Raw genomic sequence first — 21,428 nt, 5'->3', positions numbered from 1 at the left:
TGCATAACCTGGTCGTTATGAGGGAGCAGCCCTTACCACCACCCATCTGGTGAGAAGCTGAAGATCAGAAACACTGGAAATAGGAGAAGGAAGTGGAGGAAGAAGAGGAAGAATAAGGGAGACTACAACGCAGACAACGCCTTTCTGCTCAGGCTCTACATGATCAGATTATTCATGAGCAATGTGAGTAACCTCAGCCTCAGCCACACTACCCCCATTCACCAGCAGTCCCACATTCCTTACCTTTTCTCTGTCAGCCATCATCATATTGTCTTTCTGATAACGCAAAAATAAAAGCTACAAGAAAATGCATATTCTAAATCCAATTTTATAAATTCATCCATTAAATAATGCATGCAAAAATAAATTAATCACTTTTGTGCATTCACTTAGTACCTGTCTTCAGTGTGCCTTTGCCTTTCCCAGTTCTTCCGTGAGATGATTCTCAAGTGGCTGCAGTATAGAAGGAGGAGATGTTTCAGATATAGGCTAGTTACATTCCAACAAGGGGTAAAGGTAGGGGAATCAAAGCCAGAGCTCTTTGGATGACAAGGGAGATAGAGAATATGATGAAACACAAAAAAAAGAGGTGTATGATGCATGTCAGATGAAACATAGAAAAATAAGAGCAGGAGTAGGCCATTTGGCCCTGCTCCGCCATTCAATACGATCATGGCTGATCATCCAAACTCAGTAACCTGTTCCCACTTTCTGCCCGTATCCCATTCGCCATAAGAACTATACCTAACTCTTTCTTGAATATATTTAATGATTTGGTCTCAACTGCTTTCCGTGGTAGAGAATTCCACAGGTTCACCACTCTATGGGTGAAGAAATCTCTCCTCATCTCAGTCCTAAATGGCTTACCCCTTATCCTTAGACTGTAAGCCCTGGGCCTGGACTCCCCCGCCATCGGGAACATCCTTCCTGCATCTAGTCTGTCCAGTCCAGTTAGAAATTTGTAGGTTTCTATGAGAGCTCCTCTCATTCTTCCAAACACTAGCAAATACAAGCCTAATCGACCCAAACTCTCTTCATACATCAGTCCTGCCATTCCAGGAATCAGTCTGGTGAACCTTCGCTACACTCCCTCCATAGCAAGAACATCCTTCCTCTGATAAGGAGACCAAAACTGTACACAATACTCCAGATGTGCTCTCACCAAGGCTTTGAATAATTGCAGCAAGACATCCTTGCTCCTGTACTTGAATCCTCTCGCTATGAAGGCCAAAATACCATTTGCCTTCTTAACTGCCTGCTGCACCTCAATGCTTTCAGCAACTGGTGCACAAGGACACCCAGGTCTCACTGCAGCTCCCCCTTTCCCAATCTATCACAGTTCAGATAATAATCTGCCTTTCTGTTTTGCCACCAAAGTGGATAACCTCACATTTATCCACATTATACTGCATCTGCCATGTATTTGCCCACTCACTCAACCTGTCCAAATCATTCTGAAGCTTCTCTGCACCCTCCTCACAGCTCACACTTCCCACCCAGTTTTGTGTTCTCTGCAAACTTCGATATATTACATTTAATTCCCTCATCTATATCATTAATATATATTGTGAATAGCTGGGGTCCTAGCACTGATCCCTGCGGTACCCCAATATGCACTGCCTGCCACTCGCAAAAAGACCCGTTTATTCCTACTCTTTGTTTCCTGCCTGCCGACCAGTTCTCTATCCATGTCAGTACCTTACCTCCAATCCCATGTGCTTTAATTTAGCACGCTAATCTCTTATGTGGGGCCTTATCGAAAGCCTTCTGAAAGTCCAAATATACCACATCCACTGGTTCTCCCTTATCTATTCTACTAGTTACATCCTCACAAAATTCCAGTAGATTTAACAAGCATGATTTCCCTTTCGTAAATCCATGTTGACTTTGTCCAATCCTGTCATTGTTTTCCACGTGCTCTGCTAGTGCAACTTTTATAATGGACTCTAGCATTTTCCCCACTACTGATGTCAGGCTGACCGGTCTATAATTCCCTGTTTTCTCTCTACCTCCTTTTTTAAATAGTGTGGTTACATTAGCTACCCTCCAATCCGTTGGAACTGTTCCAGAGTCTGTAGAATTCTGAAAAATGACCAGCAATGCATCTACTATTTCTAGGGCCACTTCCTTAAGTACTCTGGGATGTAGATTATCAGGCCCTGGGGATTTATCGGCCTTTAATCCCATCAATTTCACTAACACCATTTCCCTACTAATATTGATTTCATACAGTTCGTCCTTCTCACTAGACCCTATGTTCCCCAACATTTCTGGGAGGTAATTTGTGTCCTCCTTTGTGAAGACAGAACCAAAGTATGTATTGAATTGGTCTGCCATTTGTTTCTTCCGCATTATAAATTCCCCCGTTTCTGACTGTAAGGGACCCACATTTATCTTCACTAATCTTTTTTTCTTCACATATCTATAGAAGCTTTTACAGTCAGTTTTTACGTTCTCCGCAAGCTTACTCTCATACTTTATTTTCCCCTTCTTAATCAATCCCTTTGTCCTCCTTTGCTGAATTCTAAACTGCTCCCAATCCTCAGGTTTGCTGCTTGTTCTGGCCATTTTATATTTCTTCTCCTTGGATCTAAAACTATCCCTAATTTCTTTTGTAAGCCACGGTTGAGCCACCCTTCCTGTTTTATTTTTGCACGAGACAGGAATGAACAATTGTTGTAATTCATCCATGCGCTCTTTAAATGCTAGCCATTGCCTATCCACTGCCAACTCTTTAAGTAATGTTCCCCAATCCATCACAGCCAACTCGCGCCTCATACCTTCAGTTTTCTTTATTGAGATTCAGGACCCTAGTCTTGGAATCAACTCTCTCACTCTCCATCTTAACGAAGAATTCTATCATGTTATGGTCACTCTTCCCCAAGGGACGCTGCACAAGATTGTTAACTCATCCTTTCTCATTACACAATACCCAGTCTAGGATGGCCTGTTCTCTAGTCGGTTCCTCAACGTATTGGTCCAAAAAACCATCACATATGCACTCCAGGAATTCCTCCTCTACAGTATTATTGCTAATTTGGTTTGCCCAATCTATATGTAGATTAACGCCACCCATACTTACAGTTACACCCTTATTGCATGCGTCTCTAACTTCCTCTTTAATGCCATCCTCTACATCACCACTGCTGTTTGGGGGTCTATATGGGCGGCACAGTGGTTAGCACCGCAGCCTCACAGCTCCAGCGACCCGGGTTCGGTTCTGGGTACTGCCTGTGTGGAGTTTGCAAGTTCTCCCTGTGACTGCATGGGTTTCCTCTGGGTGCTCCAGTTTCGTCTCACATGCCAAAGACTTCAAGGTTGACAGGTAAATTGGCCATTGTAAATTGCCCCTAGTGTAGGTAGGTGGTAGGAGAATTGAGGGAAGGTGGGGATGTGAGATGGAAATGGAATTAATGGCGGGTTAGTATAAATGGGTGGTTAATGGTAGGCACAGACTCAGTGCTGTATCTCTCTATGACTCTATATACAACCCCCACCAACATTTTCTGCCCCTTGGCGTTTCTTAGCTCCACCCTTATAGATTCCACATCAGGATTCTCTGAGCTAATATCCTTCTTCACTATTGTATTGATTTCCTCTTTTACTAACGCTACTCCACCTCCTTTCCCTTTTTGCCTGTCCTTCCTAAATATTGAATATCCTTGGATGTTCAGTTCCCATCCTTGGTCACCCTGCAGCCATGTCCCTGTAATTGCAACTATATCATATCCATTCACATTGATTTGCACGGTTAATTCGCCTACCTTATTGCGAATACTCTGTGCATTGAGACACAATGCCTTTAGGCTTGTCTTTTTAACATTCTTAGTCATCTTAGCATTATTTCGCACTATGGCCCTATTTGTTTCTTGCCCTTGATTTTTATGCCTTCCACTTATGCCTTTTTGATTCCTGTCTTTTGTTTCTCTCCTGGTTTCCTCCTCCTCAGTCTCCCTGCTCAGGTTCCCATCCCCCTGCCATTCTAGTTTAAATCCTCCCCAACAGCACTAGCAAACGTCCCCGCGAGGACATGGGTTCCGGTCCTGCCTGGATGTAACCCGTCCCACTTGTACAGGTCCCACCTTCCCCAGAACCAATCCCGATGTCCCAAGAATCTAAATCCCTCCCTCCTGCACCATTTCTCCAGCCACGCATTCAACTGGTCTATTTTCCTGTTCCTATACTCACTAACACGTGGCACAGGAAGTAATCCTGAGATTACTACCTTTGAGGTCCTGCTTTCTAATTTAGCTCCTAACTCCTTAAATTCTTCTTGCAGGACCTCATCCCTTTTTCTACCTATGTCGTTGGTACCGACAGGTACCATGACCACTGGCTGTTTACCCTCCCCCCGGAGAATGTCCTGCAACCGCTTCGAGACATCCTTGACCCTAGCTCCAGGGAGGCAACATACCATCCTGGAGTCTCGTTTGCGGCCACAGAAACGCCTGTCTGTTCCCCTTACATTTGAAGCTCCTATCACTATGGCTCTCCCAGTCTGTTTTCCCCACTGCTGTGCAACAGAGCCATCCTTGGTACCACAAACTTGGCTGCTGCTGCTTTCCCCTGGGAGGGCATCCCCCCAACAGCACCCAAAGCGATATATCTGTTAGAGAGGGGGATGGCAACAGGGGACTCCTGCACTATCTGCCTGCGCCTACTACCCCACTTGGTGGTCACCCAGCCCTTTTCTGCCTTTGCAGCCATTAACTATGGTGTGACCACCTCGCTAAAGTGCTAGCCACGATGTCCTCAGCAACGCGGATGCTCCACAGTGCATCCACCCGCAGCTCCAGCTCCGTAATTCGGGTAGTCAGTAGCTGCAGATGGATACACCTCCTGCACACATAGTCGTCAGGGACACTGGAAGCGTCCCTGATTTCCCACACTGCGCAGGAAAAGCATATCATGGGTGCGAGCTTTCCTGCCATGACTTACCTTTCAATTGCTTAGATACTTTAATTAAAAAATACTAATTACGCTAGGGGCCTCGTTCTACTCCAAACACTACCCATTACAATCTAAAGTCCTTCATAAATTACACTAATTTAAAAAAACACACTTTAGTAGTTCAAACTTCATTGAATTCTTCAAACAGGAATCAGGCCAAATATAACAAGTTGAGAAGAGAAGTGAAGAGGAAAATAAGACTGGCAAAGAAAGAATATGATAACAGAATGGCAGTTAACATTAAAGGGAACTCAAAAAGCTTGAGGAACAGCACCTCAGGATTCGATGAGGCACTTTACAGCCCTCTGGTTTCAACATTGAGGGCAACAATTTCTGACTGTAACCTCTGCTCCCAATGTTGCCTATTCTTTGCATGTTTCAGTCTTAATCTTGTTTTCTCTTGTTTTGCTCTCAGATGGCAGCTGTTCATTATTCTGCCATTCACACTTCTTTTGGACACAACTTTTGTCTCTTGTCCCATTATTACTCCCTTTGGCTTTGCTGCACTACCTCCTTTGTCATTTTTAATGTCTTCCGTTTTCTGCCCTATCACAGACATAGGAACATAGGAGCAGGAGTAGGCCATTCAGGCCATCGAGCCTCCTTTGCCATTCAATATGATCATGGCTGATCATCCACTTCAATGCCTTTTTCCCACACTATCCCCATATCCCTTTATGTCATTGGTATTTTGAAATCTGTCAATCTCTGCTTCAAACATAATCAATGATTAAGCATAGATTTAGGGTAAGGGGCAGGAGGTTTAGGGGAGATTTGAGGAAACATTTTTTCACCCAGAGGGTGGTTGGAATCTGGAACGCACTGCCTGAAGAAGTGGTGGAGGCAGGAACCCTCACAACATTTAAGAAGTATTTAGATGACCACTTGAAATACCATAGCATACAGGGCTACGGGCCAACTGAAGGAATATGGGATCAGAATAGTTGGGTGCTGTATGGCCAGCAGAGACACGATGGGCCAAAGGGCCTGTTTCTGTGCTGTATGACTCTATGATGACTGAGCTTCCACAGCCCTCTGGGGTAGAGAATTCTAAAGATTCACAACCCACTGAGTAAAGAAAGTTCTCCTCATCTCAGTCCTAAATGGCTTTCCCCTTATTTTGAAATTGTGTACCCTGGTTCTAGACTCCCCAACTAGGGGAAACATCTTACCTGCATCAACCCTGTCTATCCCTTTAAGTATTTTGTAGGTTTCAATGAAATCACCTCTCATTCTACGAAACTCGAGAACCTTCTTGGCCTCCTCGTCTCAAGAGACAATGGGTATGCGCCTGGAGGTTGTCAGTGGATTGTGAAGCAGCGCCAGGAGTGGCTATAAAGGCCAATTCTAGAGTGACAGACTCTTCCACAGGTGCTACAGATAAAATTGGTTGTCGGGGCTGTTACACAGTTGGCTCTCCCCTTGCGCTTCTGTCTTTTTTCCTGCCAACTGCTAAGTCTCTTCCCGCCTTTATGGCTGCCCGCCAGCTCTGGCGATCGCTGGCAACTGACTCCCACGACTTGTGATCAATGCCACAGGACTTCATGTCGCGCTTGCAGATGTCTTTAAAGCGGAGACATGGACGTCTGGTGGGTCTGATACCAGAGACGAGCTCGCTGTACAATGCGTCCTTGGGGATCCTGCCCCATCTTCCATGCAGCTCACATGGCCAAGCCATCTCAAGCGCCGCTGGCTCAGTAGGGTGAATATGTTGGGGATGTTTGACGCCTCGAGGACTTCGGTGTTGGAGATACGGTCCTGCCATCTGATGCCAAGGATTCTCCGGAGGCAGTGAAGATGGAATGAATTGAGACGTCTTTCTTGGCTGACATACGTTGTCCAGGCCTCACTGCCATAGAGCAAGGTACTGAGGACACAGGCTTGATACACTCGGACTTTTGTGTTCCGTGTCAGTGCACCATTTTCCCACATTCTCTTGGCCAGTTTGGACATAGCAGTGGAAGCCTTTCCCATGTGCTTGTTGATTTCTGCATCGAGAGACAGGTTTCTGGTGATAGTTGAGCCTAGGTAGGTGAACTCTTGAACCACTTCCAGAGCCTGGTCGCCGATATTGATGAATGGAGCATTTCTGATGTCCTGTCCCATGATGTTCGTTTTCTTGAGGCTGATGGTTAGGCCAAATTCGTTGCAGGCAGCCGCAATCCTGTTGATGAGTCTCTGCAGACACTCTTCTGTGTGGGATGTTAATGCAGCATTGTCAGCAAAGAGAAGTCCCCTGATGAGGACTTTCCGTACTTTGGTCTTCGCTCTGAGACGGGCAAGGTTGAACTACCTGCCATATGATCTTGTGTGGAGGAAAATTCCTTCTTCTGAAGACTTGAACGCATGTGAGAGCAGCAGGGAGAAGATCCCAAACAGTGTAGGTGCGAGAACACAGCCCTGTTTCATGCCACGCAGGATAGGAAAGAGGTCTGATGAGGCACTGCTATGCTGAATTGTACCTTTCATATTGTCATGGAATGAGGTGATGATACTTAGTAGCTTTGGTGAAATTCCGATCTTTTCTAGTAGTCTGAAGAGACCACATCTGCTGACGAGGTCAAAGGCTTTGGTGAGATCAATGAAAGCAACGTAGAGGAGCCTGTTTAAAGCGACTCGAGAAAAGACTTTCCCCACTATGCTGAGCAGAGAGATTCCACGGTAGTTGTTGCAGTCACCCTTGTTCTTAGAGGGTGATGATATTGGCATCATGCATGTCCTGTGGTACTGCTCCCTCGTCCTAGCACAGGCAAAGCAGTTCGTAGAGTGCTGAAAGTATAGCAGGCTTGGCACTCGATGATTTCAGGGGTAATGCCGTCCTTCCCAGGGGCTCTTCCGCTGGCTAGAGAATCAATGGCATCACGGAGTTGCGATTTTGATGGCTGTACGTCCAGCTCATCCATGACTGGCAGAGACTGGGCTGCATTGAGGATGGTCTCAGTGACAACATTTTACCTGGAGTACAGTTCCAGGTAGTGCTCAACCCAGCGGTCCATTTGCTTGCATTGGTCAGTGATTTTGTCCCCGATTTAGATTTGAGGGGGTGATCTTCTTGATGGTTGGCCCAAAAGCTCTCTTGATGCCATCATACATTCCTTTGATGTTTCTGGTGTCAGAGGCCAGCTGAATATGACTGCATAGGTGTTGCCAGTAGTCATTTGCGCAGTGCCTGGCTGTTCTTTGTGCAGTGCTTCTGGCTGCTTTAAGTACTACGGATGTTAACTCGCTGGGGGCTTTCTTGTAGTTCAGCAGTGCAATGCGCTTAGCGGCAATGACAGGCTCCAGCTCTTCAAAGTGAGATTGAAACCAGCCTGCATTCCGCTTCACACGTTTGCCATAGGTGGTCATTGCTGAGTCATAGATGGCGTCTCTGACGTGGTCTCAGCATCCCCTGTGGGAGTGTTTTGAAGGGCTTTTTCAAGTGAATTTAGAAACTTACGTAACAGCTGTGGATGAGAAATCCTGCTCGTGTTGATGCGCGGGCAGCCCTTCTGCTTGGAGTGATGCAGCTTCTTTGGTTTGAGACTAACCTTGCTGCACACCAGGGAGTGGTCAGTGTCGCAGTCCGTACTGTGGAAGCTGCGTGTGATTTGAACACTGTTTAAAGAGGCTGGCCTTCTAACGATGAGGTCCAGCTGGTGCCAACGACGTGCTCTTGGGTGCCTCCATGAAACCTGGTGACGGGGTTTAGTATAAAAGAACGAGTTGGTGATGCAGAGGTTATGATAGGTACACAACTCAAGCAGTCTCTGTCCATTCTCATTCATCCTTCCAATGCCATAGCGCCCAAGGCAGGAGGGCAATGAGTCATGGTCGGCCCCAACCCTGGCATTAAAGTCCCCCAGCAGGAACAGGTGTTCGCTATTGGGGATGCTACTAATGATATTATGGAGTTCCTAGCTTCAGGTGGGGAGCAGAGTGTTGGAGCATAGATGCTGAGTTGGTGTACTGGGCCAGAGGCGGTGAGCAGTCGGATGGACAGTATGCATTCAGAGCCATTTCAAGGTGGCTTTATCATGCTGAGCAAAGAGTTTCTGATGGCAAAGCCCACTCCATGCTGTCTTGGCTCTTCAGGATCCCTACCCTGCTGGTAGGAGGTGTAGTCTTGCTCTCTTAGAGATCAGCTCGCAGGGAGGCCTGTCTCCTGAAGTGCTGCAATGTCCACATTGAGTTGTTAATGAATCCAAGAATCGTTGATTTGTGTAAAGTCTTCCGACATGCCAGGACATAGAGTTCTGACGTTCCAGCCTGCAAAACGAAGGGCTGGTACCTTCTTTCCTTTTTTTGTCGTGCTGTTTGGTGCAGTGTTACAATCCACTTGTCAGGCAATGACCCTGAGCTCCAAGCACCCATTGAAGAAGGTGGACTGTGGCGGGACAGAACCTTACTGACCAGGGGCTGCCCGGTTTGAGGCATGCGGTAGCTGTCCAGAGAGATGCGATGACCTCTCGCACCCACAAAGAATACAGGCCCAGTTTCCCCAATCTCTCTTCACAGGACAGTCCTGCCATCCTGGAACAAGTCTGGTGAACCTTCGTTGCGCTCCCTCTATGGCAATAATATCCTTCCTAAGGTAAAGGGATCAAAACTGCACACTGTACTCCAGGTGCGGTCTAACCAAGGTTTTAGACAATTGAAACAAGACTTCACTGCTCCTGCACTCAAACCCTCTTGCGTTAAAGGCTAACATAACATTAGCCGTCCTGATTGCTTGCTGCACCTGCATGTTAGCCTTCAGTGACTTATTGACGAGGAAAGCCAGATTGTACACCCTACATCCATCTACACTTTCTAATCTCTTACCATTTCACAAATACTCTTCCTTTTTTTCCCCTACCCATTTGACCTACTTAAAACCTATTACATTTCTAACTTTTCCCAGTTCTGATGAAGGGTCATTGATCTGAAATGTTAACTGTTTCTCTCTCTACCGATGCTGCTAGACCTGCTGAGTATTCCCAGCATTTTTTTGTTTTAATTCCAAAATTCTTCTACCAGCATGTAAAAAGTGGGTAATAAGAAGTTGGGTGAGGCCTAAGAGGGTGATATTTGTTTAGAGACACAGGAAAGGTTGGAATACTTAATAAGTACTTTGTATCGGTGTTTACTAAGAGGATGCTGACAAAATATTGGTACAAGCGGAGATGGTAGAGGTAATGGATGAGGTGAAAATTGATTGGCAGGATGTACTGGAAAGGCTGGCTATGCTTAGAGTGGGTAAGTCGTCCAGTCTGGATGGCTTGCCTCCCAGGTTGCTAAAGGAAGTGGGGGTGGAGATAGCGCAGAGGCTTTCCATAATTTTCAATCTTACCTAGATATGGGAGAGGTGCCAGTGGAGTGGAAAGTGGCAAATGTGACATCCTTGTTCAAGAAAGGGTTTAAGGACATTCCTAGTAACTCTAGGCTAGTCATTTTAACATCAGTGGTGAGCAAGGTGTTAGAAACAATAATCAGAGAAAAAATTAACAGGCACTTAGAAAGGTTTGAGTTAATTAAGGAGAGCCAGCACAGATTTGTAAAAGGCAGATTGTATTCGACCAAGTACATTTTTTGATGAAGTAACATCGAGGGTTGATGAGGGGGAACGCGATGGATGTTGTCTATATGGATTTTAAAAAGCATTTGATAAATTACCACATAAAAGGCTGGTTAACAAAATTGAGGATCCTGGCATAGGAGGGTCACTATCAGCTTGGACAAATAAATTGGCTTAAGGACAGAAAACAGCGAGTCATGGTAATTGGTCATTTTTCAGAGTGGAAGCTGGTAATCAGTGGCGTTCCCCAAGGGTCAGTGCTAGGACCACTGCCTTTTTTGATATACATAAATGACTTGGATATTGGAATTCAAAATTAGCCGGTGATACCAAACTTGGAGGTATGGCAAATAGTAAGGACATCCATTGAATGCAACAGGACATAAACAGGCTAGCAGAATGGGCAGACAAGTGGCAGATGAAATTTAATACAGAGTAGTGTGAGATGATGCATTTTGGCAGAAGGGATAGGGAGAGGCAATACACACTTAATGGCACGGTTCTAAAGAGTGTGCAGGGACAGAGGGTCCTGGGGGGGGGTTCATGTGCATAGATCATTGAAGGTGGCAGGACATATTGAGAGAGTAGTTAGCAAAGCATATGGGATCTCGAGCTTCATAAATACAAGTATTGATATCAAAAACAGGGAAGTTATGCTGAACCTTTAGAAAACTCTAGTTAGGCCACAACTAGAGTGTTGCATCCAGTTCTGGTCACCACACTTTAGGAAGGATGTGAAGGTCCTTGAGAGGATGGAGAGAAGATTTACTAGAATAGTTCCATGGATGAAGGATTTTAGCTACAAGGTTAGGTTGGAGAAGCTAGGAATGTTCTCCTTGGAGCAAAGGAGATTGAGTAGAAATTTGATATGGGTGTATAATATTATGACAGATTTACATAATGTTGACAAAGAAAAGCTGTGTGGTACAAGGTCTAGGGGACACAGATTTAAAGTTCTGGGCAAGAAATAAAGTGGGAATGTGAGGAAGATCTTTTTCAATGCAGCGAATGCTAATGACCTGGAACTCGCTGCCTACGAGGGTGGTGGAAGCAGAGATGATCAATGATTTCAAAAGGAAATTGGATGGTCTCTTCAGGAAAATAAACTTTCAGGACTACAGGGATCAAGCGGGGGAGTGGAATTGACTGGATTGCTCCGTGGTGAGCCGCATGGACTCGATAGGCCAAATGGCTTCCTTCTGTGCCATACTGTCTCGGTGACTCTATGGCTCAATGCACCTGGTTGAATTCAAAAGCCAAAGTTTTAAGATGAACAGCAGTTCTTGGTTGGATTGATTTCTTTATTACTTGATAATAGAATCATTAATATTTCAATTTTCTATTTGTCAGCAGCCAACCCTACAACCTCAGATGGTCATTCTTGAGCCCTAAAAAGTAGAGAATTTTAGTGCTTCTCTGATTATGGCATATTTTCGGTGTTTTTTACAGGGGGCACTTTAATGACTGTTTAGCAGATTACATTATACCTGAGTTTGGGAGTTGTTGTGAAGTTAGCATCAGATCAGATTCAATTCAATAAAGAAAGAGTTCAGTCTTGACATTTTTGTTTTCTCTCTTGTTTCTCTGTAAATCCAGAGGACTTGCCAAGTTCCTTCAGTCAAAAATCATGTAGCAAAGTTAACAAAACTAAATTCCCAAAATAGAGAACTGATTCATCATTAGAACATTTGATGACATTGATTTCGATGAAAAAAAAACTCTTTTTACTCCCAGTCGATTCTCAAGTCATCTTGTCATTGCTTCTCTTTATACATGACGGGCATGAGATGGGCAATAAATGCTGGCCTTGCCAACGAGGTGCACATCCCATGAATGAAATGAAAAAAAATCTGTGCCATACATTTTCCTGCCACTATAAAAGCTTGTGATTTTCTTGTTGAATCACAAGGTTGAACTTAAAAGAAATGTGTTGTTTGTTTGCTGATGTATTACCTTTTGGCACAAGTCATGTCAGTCATTCCCCCACAGAATAAACAGTCTCCGATACTCTCTGTTCTACTGTTTACTTGAGCTTGTTTGACATGAAGAAAGTGCATTGTGATTTCAATCCCAAGCAGGTAACTCACAAAATGAGATGTCATTTCATGACACATTTTACCTTGAGGCCATAAAACATCACAATGAACATTACTCTGAAGCAAGGGAGGAGCTTTTCTCCCTCTGTTTTTTAAATTAAGTGACTATAATGGTGGATTTTCTGTTTTGTTTGAAGGTTTAGTCCATGGTCCCCGAATTATTCACAATTACTGCTCATGGTGTTCAAAATTTAATAGATAACTTATTGTATAAATGAATTGAACAACTTCAATTCATGTATTACTGACAAGTAAAGATACATCATCAGAAGAAAGTAAGAACATGCAATTAGAGAGCACCTTTAAGGACCTCAGGAATAAAGGCCTGCTCAAGTCACCCAAAGAAAACCCCAACCCGATCCCGACGGAACCATATCAGACCCCAGCCCGACCCGGCCCGAGTCCCTCCATTTTCTCCCCCGAGCCAACCCGACCCCTGCAATGCTGCCTTTACTTACCTTCCGACTCCCAATCTTCAGGAAGCTGCATGCAACATGAGCGTGATGACGTCATAGAGACGATCACTGCGCAGACTCAGAGTTTCCCTGCTTGATGTCCAGGACTCGCAGCTCAGGTAAGTTTTTTTCCTTTAAACACTTACCTGCAATTCTTACTGTGTGTGTCCGACCCGGACCCGGCCCGAGCCGAGCCCGAAGGTCGGAACTGGAAGAGCGGCCCGGCCCGACCCGAACCCGACACATGTCATCGGGTCCCGCCGGGTAGCAGGCCTTTACTCAGGAATGCTAAAATGCTTCACAGCCAATAAAGTACTTTTGAAGTGTGTTGTCACTGTTGTAATGTAGGAAACCAGCAGACAATTTATGCACAGCAAGGCCCACAAACAACAATGTGATAATGACCAGATTATCTGTTTTTTTTAAAAACTGATGTTAATTGAAAAATAAATATTGGCCAGGACACTGAAGAACTTTTCTGCTTTTCTTCAAATAGAGCCAGGGGATCTTTTGTGCCCACCTGAGATGGTTATTTAACATCTTATCTGGAAGAAAAAAAGAAAAAGCTGCAAATGCTGCAAATTTTAAGGCTAATCACAAATAAATTATGTTAAAAAGTTAAGCGTTGGGGGTGGGGGGAATGGGGAGGTAATGGGCTTTTCAGCCTTGAAACGAGGTAAATTAGAGGTATATAGAATAAGAGATGGAGTAAAAAGTGAATCCTGAGCAATAACCTCTTCAAGTTAAACCACACACTGGGAATATGGAAGATAGGTACAAACTTGTAAAACATAAGTTCAGAATTCATGTCAGGAAGTGCTTCACTCAAAGAGTAGTTAATACAAGGAATAGTCTTCCGGTTAGGGTAGTGGTGGAAATGTTCTGGAATCTTTAAAGAGGCAGTTAAAAACTGTGAAGGGAGAGATTTAAGGTTTCTGTGGAAGGAAGAGCTTGATGGCTGAATGCCTTCCCTCAATACATTTACCTTTATGATTACAACAAAAGTTCATAATTACCAAAAGATATAAATCAAAAAGGATCTTTGGTCGAACATTTGAATCTCCCAAAATTTACTTACAGTCAAATAATCCTAAAACATCTTCAATTAGAATTAGTTCTAATCTAGGATTCTAGCATAATGAACAATCAGAAGGTGTACAATATGAAAGGTCTTTAACAAGAGCCTTCTTCCCCTGTCTGTCAGAAAAAGGTGACAGATAACCTGTCAATCAAAAGCACCACCCCAGGCTCCAGTCTCATTTTTGTTCTCTATAAAGATAGCTTGAGATCACCTCTGCAACAATACTGAAACATAGGTAGCTGATGATTGAATCTCTCATAATTATATTAGATCAAACAACCATTCACCAATATTGAATAGATAGCCAACAGCAGGGATGTTTGTGATGAACGTTATGGTACTGGGTTGATTAAACAAGTAACATATCAGATAATCTATTGTGTTTGTCCCAGGAACTCACACCTTATAGAGCCCTATCCACCAAACCTATCCGGTCTGAGTGCTAAGTGACCTTCCATTGAAAAATGCTTGATGTGACCTTAGATCTTAAATCCTTACATGCAGTTTCTAGCGATACAAAATATTAGTTAAAAATCAACCCTAACAAAAAGTACATTATTGTCACAACTGAAAGATTTTGAAAATATTCCTCAAACGTAAGTAACCCAAATTAAAGTTATTGTATTTTTTAATGTAGAATTTTACAGTACAGAAACAGGTCATTCAACCCAACTGGTCCAAGTCGGTGTTTATGCTCCACATGAGACTCTCCCACCTTACTTTATCTAACAGTATCAGCATAATCTTCTATTCCTTTCTCCTTCATGTACTTACCCAGCCTCCCTTTAATACAGTTAGGCTATTCGCCTCGACTTTCAGTTATTAATAACATACTAGCCCTGAAATTGTGAGGCTCCATGAGCAGTGTGGGACCATATCATGGGCAAATGCAGTCTGGGGGATTTTAGGCTCATGCCCAAGTCACTGCACACCAGAATGCAGAGTAGAAAAAAACACTGGGACAAAGTGAAGTTACGTTGCTGACCATCATCAGCCTCCTTGTCAAAAAGCAATTATGTTAATGAGGTCCAACTGTAAAAATTAACAATGTTCAGCCAAACTTCATTTCTTGCACCCATGTAAAATGGGCGAATTAGTTAGCCTACTGTAGTTGGAGTCTTAAAACTACTCCATTCAGTACGTTGGAATTTGGTGTAAGCACATACTGAGTCATATTTTGCTTCCTATATTAAGTTATTTTGAAAGGACAACTGCCATTTTGCATATTCCCTTAGTTTCTTTATCAACCTTTCTTACTGTATTGCTGGCCTTAGTTCCCAGACCTAATTTCCTGGCACTGATGACATCACAATTAATAGCAGCAGCTTGCCCCATGGCTAGGAAGATCAACCCTCCCTGTCTTTAACTTGGGGTGAGTAAGTTGTAATATGTTGCAGTGGCAGCAATATCAACAACGATTTTCACTTATATAGCACCTTTAATGTAGAAAACATTCTGAGTTGTCTCACAGAAGAGAAATGGAGGTCAAGCAACAGTGGAAGAGTTAAGAGACAGCACGGTCAAAAGGAGCTTGAGAAGGCTTTTCAGGATTGGAAAAGTATCAGCAAGGTGGAAAGTTTATGAAGGAGTTCCAGAGAAAAGGACCAAAATGGCTGAAGACTCTGCCACCAATGGTGTTAATGGAAGGTGGGCGTTGTGTACAGCAGGCCAGAGTAAGAGGACTCAATGACATGTGATGAGATGGAACGTAGGGTTGAGGAGGTTTCATAAGTGGAATGAGGTAACACTTTGGAGGGACTAGAAAATTCCAAGTTCGATTCATGGGCAGTTAGGGAGTTAATGGACATCATCAAAGATTGGGGTAAGGGCGTAGCATGGTACAGGAATGAATTGGAGTTCGTGAGTCTCAGGAGCTCTGCTAGGAGGGTGTTAAAGAAGTCAAAGCTGGAGGTAACAAAAATATGGATAAGGATTTCAGTGATGATGTGGATTAGGTAAGAGCAGATGCAGGTGATATGGCAGAGGGTACAACTGGGAGAGACTCAGTTAAAGGCTGAAACTTTATTGTACGAAAGATGGCATGAAAAAGGTTGGTAGGTAAGTATGTGCAGCAAGCTGAGATGGAGAACAGCAATATTACAAAATTACAGGACAGAGGAAGAAAATCAGATTAGAGAGCAAGAGACAGAAACAAAGCTAGCATGTAAGGAGAACAGTAGATATATTTCCAATTATGAACTGGCACTGAACCAACCAGTTCCATACATTTCCTGTATAGATTCCCCCAATGTTTTTTGACTAATAGAATTTTTTTTAAATAACACTGAATTCACGCTGTCAGAAAGTAATTAATTCCAGTTCCCAAGCAGCTAAAATTCGATTATCAACACTATACAAAATCTGCAAATTCAATCACTTGTTACATTGAATAAAAAACTTGAACCAGTTTATCCAAAATTATGAAAATTCAAAGAACCTAGCCATCAAAGCTATAATAATTGATTTGCTATCCATGAAGATGCTATCAACTATATCTGCAGAACCTGGAAACTTATCTGTCAATGACCAGGGGGCACATTCTTCAAAAATCTTGTTCGGCTGAGAGCCAGATACACAGATGTACCATCTGCTGCAGGGATGCTGTCTACTATGATGCAGCATGAGGTTGATACATCCAGTGACAGTAATGGTCAGCTGTGACCTGAAACTTGGCTCCAATTCCTTGCAGACATTCTGCAATGCTGACCTACAGGGATGACGCCTTGGGCTGCCACAGGCAGCTACCCTCCTCGCAACCACCTCCTGCAGTATCAAACAAGGGTTGATAACTGAGATCATCATTTGCCTGCAGACTCATGCATACACCTTGGATTCCTTATTTCTTTGTTTTATTGTTTCTTTTTTGTCCTTTGCCCCTTCAGCCTTGGCAAAGGCTGACAATGGATTGAGGTTCTCCAAGGACTTGCATATTTTTTGCCGTGGGCTCTAGTTTAATTGTCCATATCCCTTTAATTTACACTCATTTTACAATCCCACCAGTCAGCTAATTCAGAGCAAACAGTGGACACCCATTTGACTCTATCTAAAACCTATCACTAGCTATTTGGGTCTAAACTATACCAATAGTGACAAAGCTAGGCCAATGGGCCAAATTACCATTTTTAAAATTCCATTCTAATATGTTGTTTATCTATTACACCAAATGCCTTATCACCATGGTTGTTGACATGTCATTGCTTCAGGATATTAGTCTGGGCCTATTGGCTATTAAGATTAAATTTGGTCACAAACTCAGGGAACTTCTTATTTAACAGTTTTTCATTTCTCAGGTACACTTCAGTAAATCTTAAATTAATAAGATCACTGCTGTAATCTTTGTGTTACTTCATCTCTTGAATGACTTAATTAGAGATACAGAGGTAGTCAACTTGTTTCACTGCAGAGAATGTGATTTTCTGGTCTTTGCTGTATAATGTAAATGTGATTAATTAATTCAAAGTCTTGTTCCTTGCCCTGTGCTTAATATATTTATAGATGATCTTTACAAGGATATTTACTTCCATAGACAGTGAAGGAATGGTGATACTGTTCCAAGTCATGATGGTGTGTGACTTGGAGGGGGACTTGCAGGTGGTGGGGCTCTCATGCATTTTCTGCCCTTGTTCTTCTAGGTGGTAGATATTGTGGGAAGGTGCTGTTGAAAGAGCGTTGGCGAGTTGGGTCAACATCCTCAAAATCCCTCCCTAACGACACTGTGGGTGTACCAACACCACCTGGACTGCAGCAATTCAAAAGGGCGGCTCACCTTCTTGAGGGCAATTAGCAATGGGCAATAAATCCTGGCCTTTCCAAGGACACTCCCATTCCAAGAACGAATTAAAAATAATTCCCATCTATACTACTTACTATGCCACCAATCTTTGTGTCATTGGAAAACTTGGATATATGGCTGTCTATTTTATTACTTAAGCCATTAATACACATAGGGCTAGATTGTACCTTAGGCCCGGGGATCCGTCCCGCATTTTACAGGTCCCCGGGCTTTAACTGTCCTGAGGCAGGACTTCCACCCACTTGAGGGAGGAGGTCTCAGCTCAGCTCTTAGTCCCAGCAACGTTACTGGGAGCGATGGCCACTGCTGGGACTGGAGCCCAGCCAACCAGATGGATCCAGGAACGAAGGTAAGTTGGGCATGCCTCACCAGGGGAATCGGCCCTTCCCTGGTGAGGCTGGAATGGTCGTTTGGGGCATCAGGTCCTGGGGGTGGTTTGGGAAGTGGGGGCGGACCTCAACCGGGCACCCTGTGCCCGACTGCCATGCCACTCCCCCCCCGGGGCGCGGAAAGGCCGGCAGCTATTGCTGGGCGGACTTTCACGTCCCCAGCATGCCCGCTTGCCAAGGGTAAAATACCCGTGGGGGCGGGCGAGGGCCCTTAAGTGGCCATTTAAGGGCCTTGATTGGTCTCGGGCAGGTGGGCCGTTTCCCCACCCCCACCACTCCCACTCGCCCGACCGCCATAAAGACGACTGGAGGCGGGAGCGGGGCGGGTAGGACTCCCAGAACCTCCCGCTCAATTTTACACCGCCCCCACGCCACCGTCCGACCCGCTGGGATGGTGTAAAATCCGTTGAAGGAGCGTTGGCGAGTTACTGCTGTTCATCTTGTAGATAGTACGCACTGCTGCCACTGTGCGCTGGTGCTGGAGGGAATGAATGTGTGGATGGGTGCCAATCAAGCAGACTGCTTTGTCTTGGATGGCAATGAGCTTCTTAAGTGTTGTTGGAGCTGCAGTCAGAAAATTACAAAGAAACATTGATGACTTAAGTGATTGGGACAAAGCGTGGCATTTAAACTCAGGTAAGTGTGAGATCATCCATTTTGGATCCAAGTACTTTTTAAAAGGTGAAAAGCTGGAACAATGGAAGTCAAAAGAGATTTAGAATTGCATGTACACAAGTGGCTAAAATGTAGTAGTCAAGTACAAAAAAACATCAATAAGGCTAATGAAATGTTAGCTTTTACCACTAGAGAGCTAGAATACAAAAGGGGAGGAAGTTTTGCTACAACAAATTGTATTTATCTAGTGCTTTTAACATAATAAAACGTCGCAAGGCACTTCACAGCAGTGTTATCAATCAAAATTTAACACTAAGGAGATATTAGGTCAGATGACCAAAAGATTGGTCAAAGAGGTTTTAAGGAGCATCTTAAAGGAGGAAAGAGAGGTAGAGAGGTGGAGAGATTTAGGGAGGGAACTCCAGAACTTAAGGCCTTGGCAATTGAAAGCATGGCCACCAATGGTGAAGCAATTAAAATCAGGGATGTGCAATAGCACAAAATTGGAGGAGCACAGATATCTTGGAAGGTTGTAGGGCTGGAGGAGGTTACAGAGTTGGGAGGGGAAGGAGGGATTTGAAATCAAGCATAAAAAGTTTTAAATTGAGGCATTGTTCAACCAGGAGCCAATGTAAGTCAGCAAGCAAGGTGGTGGGTGAACAGGACTTAGTGTGAATTAAGATGCAGGCAGCAGAGTTTTGGAATGAGCTAAACTTTGTGGCCATAGAAGATGGGAGACCGGCCAGGAGACCATTGAAATAGTCTAGAGGTAACAAAGGCATGGGTGAGGGTTCCAGCTGCAAATGAGCTGAGGCGTGGGCAAAGTCAGGCAACATTACAGAGCTGGAAGTAGGCGGTCTTAACGATGGTGCGGATATCTGGTAAAAAGTTCATCTTGGGGACAAATACGACACCAAGGTTACAAACAGTCTGATTCAGCCTCAGAATTTCCAAGGAGAGGAATGGAAGTTAGTGGCTAAGGAACAGAATTTGTGGCGGGGACCAATATTTCCAATATTTAGCTACACAGTTAATCAAAGCTCTGGGTAGACCATGTCTGGAGTACTGTGTACAATAGAAAGGATACTGTTCTCCTTAGAGAACAGAAGGTTGAGAGGAGAAGTGTTCAAAATCATGAAGAGTCTGGGCTGAGTAGAAAGGGAGAAACTGTTCACATTGGTGGAATAGTTGAGAACCAGAGGACACCGAATTAAGGTGATTGACAAAAGAGCCAGAGGCAACATGAGGAAAAGGATTTTACTCAGCGAGTGGTTAGGATTTGTAATGCAGTGCCTGAGAGTGTGGTGGAGGCAGATTCAATCGTGGCTTTTAAAAGGAAATTAGATAATTAACTTCAGAGAAAAAAAACTTTGCAGGGCTATTAGTAAAAGGTGGGGGAGTGGGACTAGATGAAGTTGCTCTTGCTCGTGAATGGTGGTGGACAATTAAACAATTAACTGGTAGAGGTGGCTCCACAAATATCCCCAAAAGATAAGGCTGAAGCATTTGCAACAATGATCTATCTCGGCCTCCTCCTGAGGTCCCCGGCATCACAGATGCCAGACTTCAGCCAATTCGATTCACTCCGCGTGATATCAAGAAATGACTGAAGGCACTGGATACTGCAAAGGTTATGGGCCCCGACAATATTCCGGCAATAGTACTGAAGACCTGTGCTCCAGAACTTGCTGCGCCCCTAGCCAAGCTGTTCCAGTACAGCTACAACACTGGCAGCTACCCAGCAATGTGGAAAATTGCCTAGGTATCTCCTGTATACAAACGCAGGACAAGTCCAACCCGGCCTATTACCGCCCCATCAGCCTACTCTCAATCATCAGTAAAGTGATGGAAGGTGTCATCAACAGTGCCATCAAGCGGCACTTGCTTAGCATTAACCTGCTCAGTGATGCTCAGTTTGGGTTCCGCCAGGGCCACTCAGCTCCTGACCTCATTACAGCCTTGGTTCAAACATGGACAAAAGAGCTGAACTCAAGAGGTGAGGTGAGAGTGACTGCCCTTGACATCAAGGCAGCATTTGACCGATTATGGCATCAAGGAGACCTAGCAGAACTGAGGTCAATGGGAATCAGGGGGAACACTCTCCGCTGGCTGGATTCATACCTAGCGCAAAGGAAGATGGTTGTGGTTGTTGGAGGTCAATCATCTGATTCTTCTATAAGTGCGTGGCCCATGCAGTAATTTAAAGAGACTGAGTTGTGTGCGGCCTGCGCATGGACTTTCAGGTTGCAGGCATGCAGCTTAGAGGGAACACTGCTCAGCTCCATTTACCCACGTGCTCCATATTCCTTAAAACCTTTGCCTGGTTGAAATCCTTCCATCTACGAAAGATGATGGACACACAGCAAAAAATCCATTTAGGTGGGGTGTCTTCTCTTGGTGCACCTTTGCTGATGGCTGTGAAGGCCAATCCTTGAGAGGCAGGTTCTGCCACAAGTACTGCACATGAAGCTGCCAAGTGACGCTATGAGTTGTTGTTTTTGACGTTAGTGCCT

General features: G+C 44.3%; 1 protein-coding gene across 17 annotated transcripts in view; it reads right to left on the bottom strand.

Annotated features, from left to right (window-relative positions):
- Positions 1–21,428, bottom strand: part of zmat5 (zinc finger, matrin-type 5) — a 331,963-nt gene that overhangs the window by 246,594 nt on the left and 63,941 nt on the right. For 6 of the 17 annotated variants that reach the window (XM_068055085.1, XM_068055078.1, XM_068055081.1 and 3 more), the window contains one exon: positions 397–453. The exons of 10 other annotated variants lie outside the window; for them this stretch is intronic. The gene's annotated coding sequence lies outside the window, so the exon portion shown is untranslated. Of the gene's footprint in view, positions 1–396; positions 454–21,428 lie in introns of those variants that run through there. One more of the 17 variants, XM_068055089.1, reaches the window with a different exon arrangement.

Source organism: Heterodontus francisci, chromosome 23 (assembly GCF_036365525.1).
Source record: "Heterodontus francisci isolate sHetFra1 chromosome 23, sHetFra1.hap1, whole genome shotgun sequence".
Taxonomy (NCBI): Eukaryota; Metazoa; Chordata; class Chondrichthyes; order Heterodontiformes; family Heterodontidae; genus Heterodontus; species Heterodontus francisci.
This window is presented reverse-complemented; position numbering and strand designations above follow the sequence as displayed.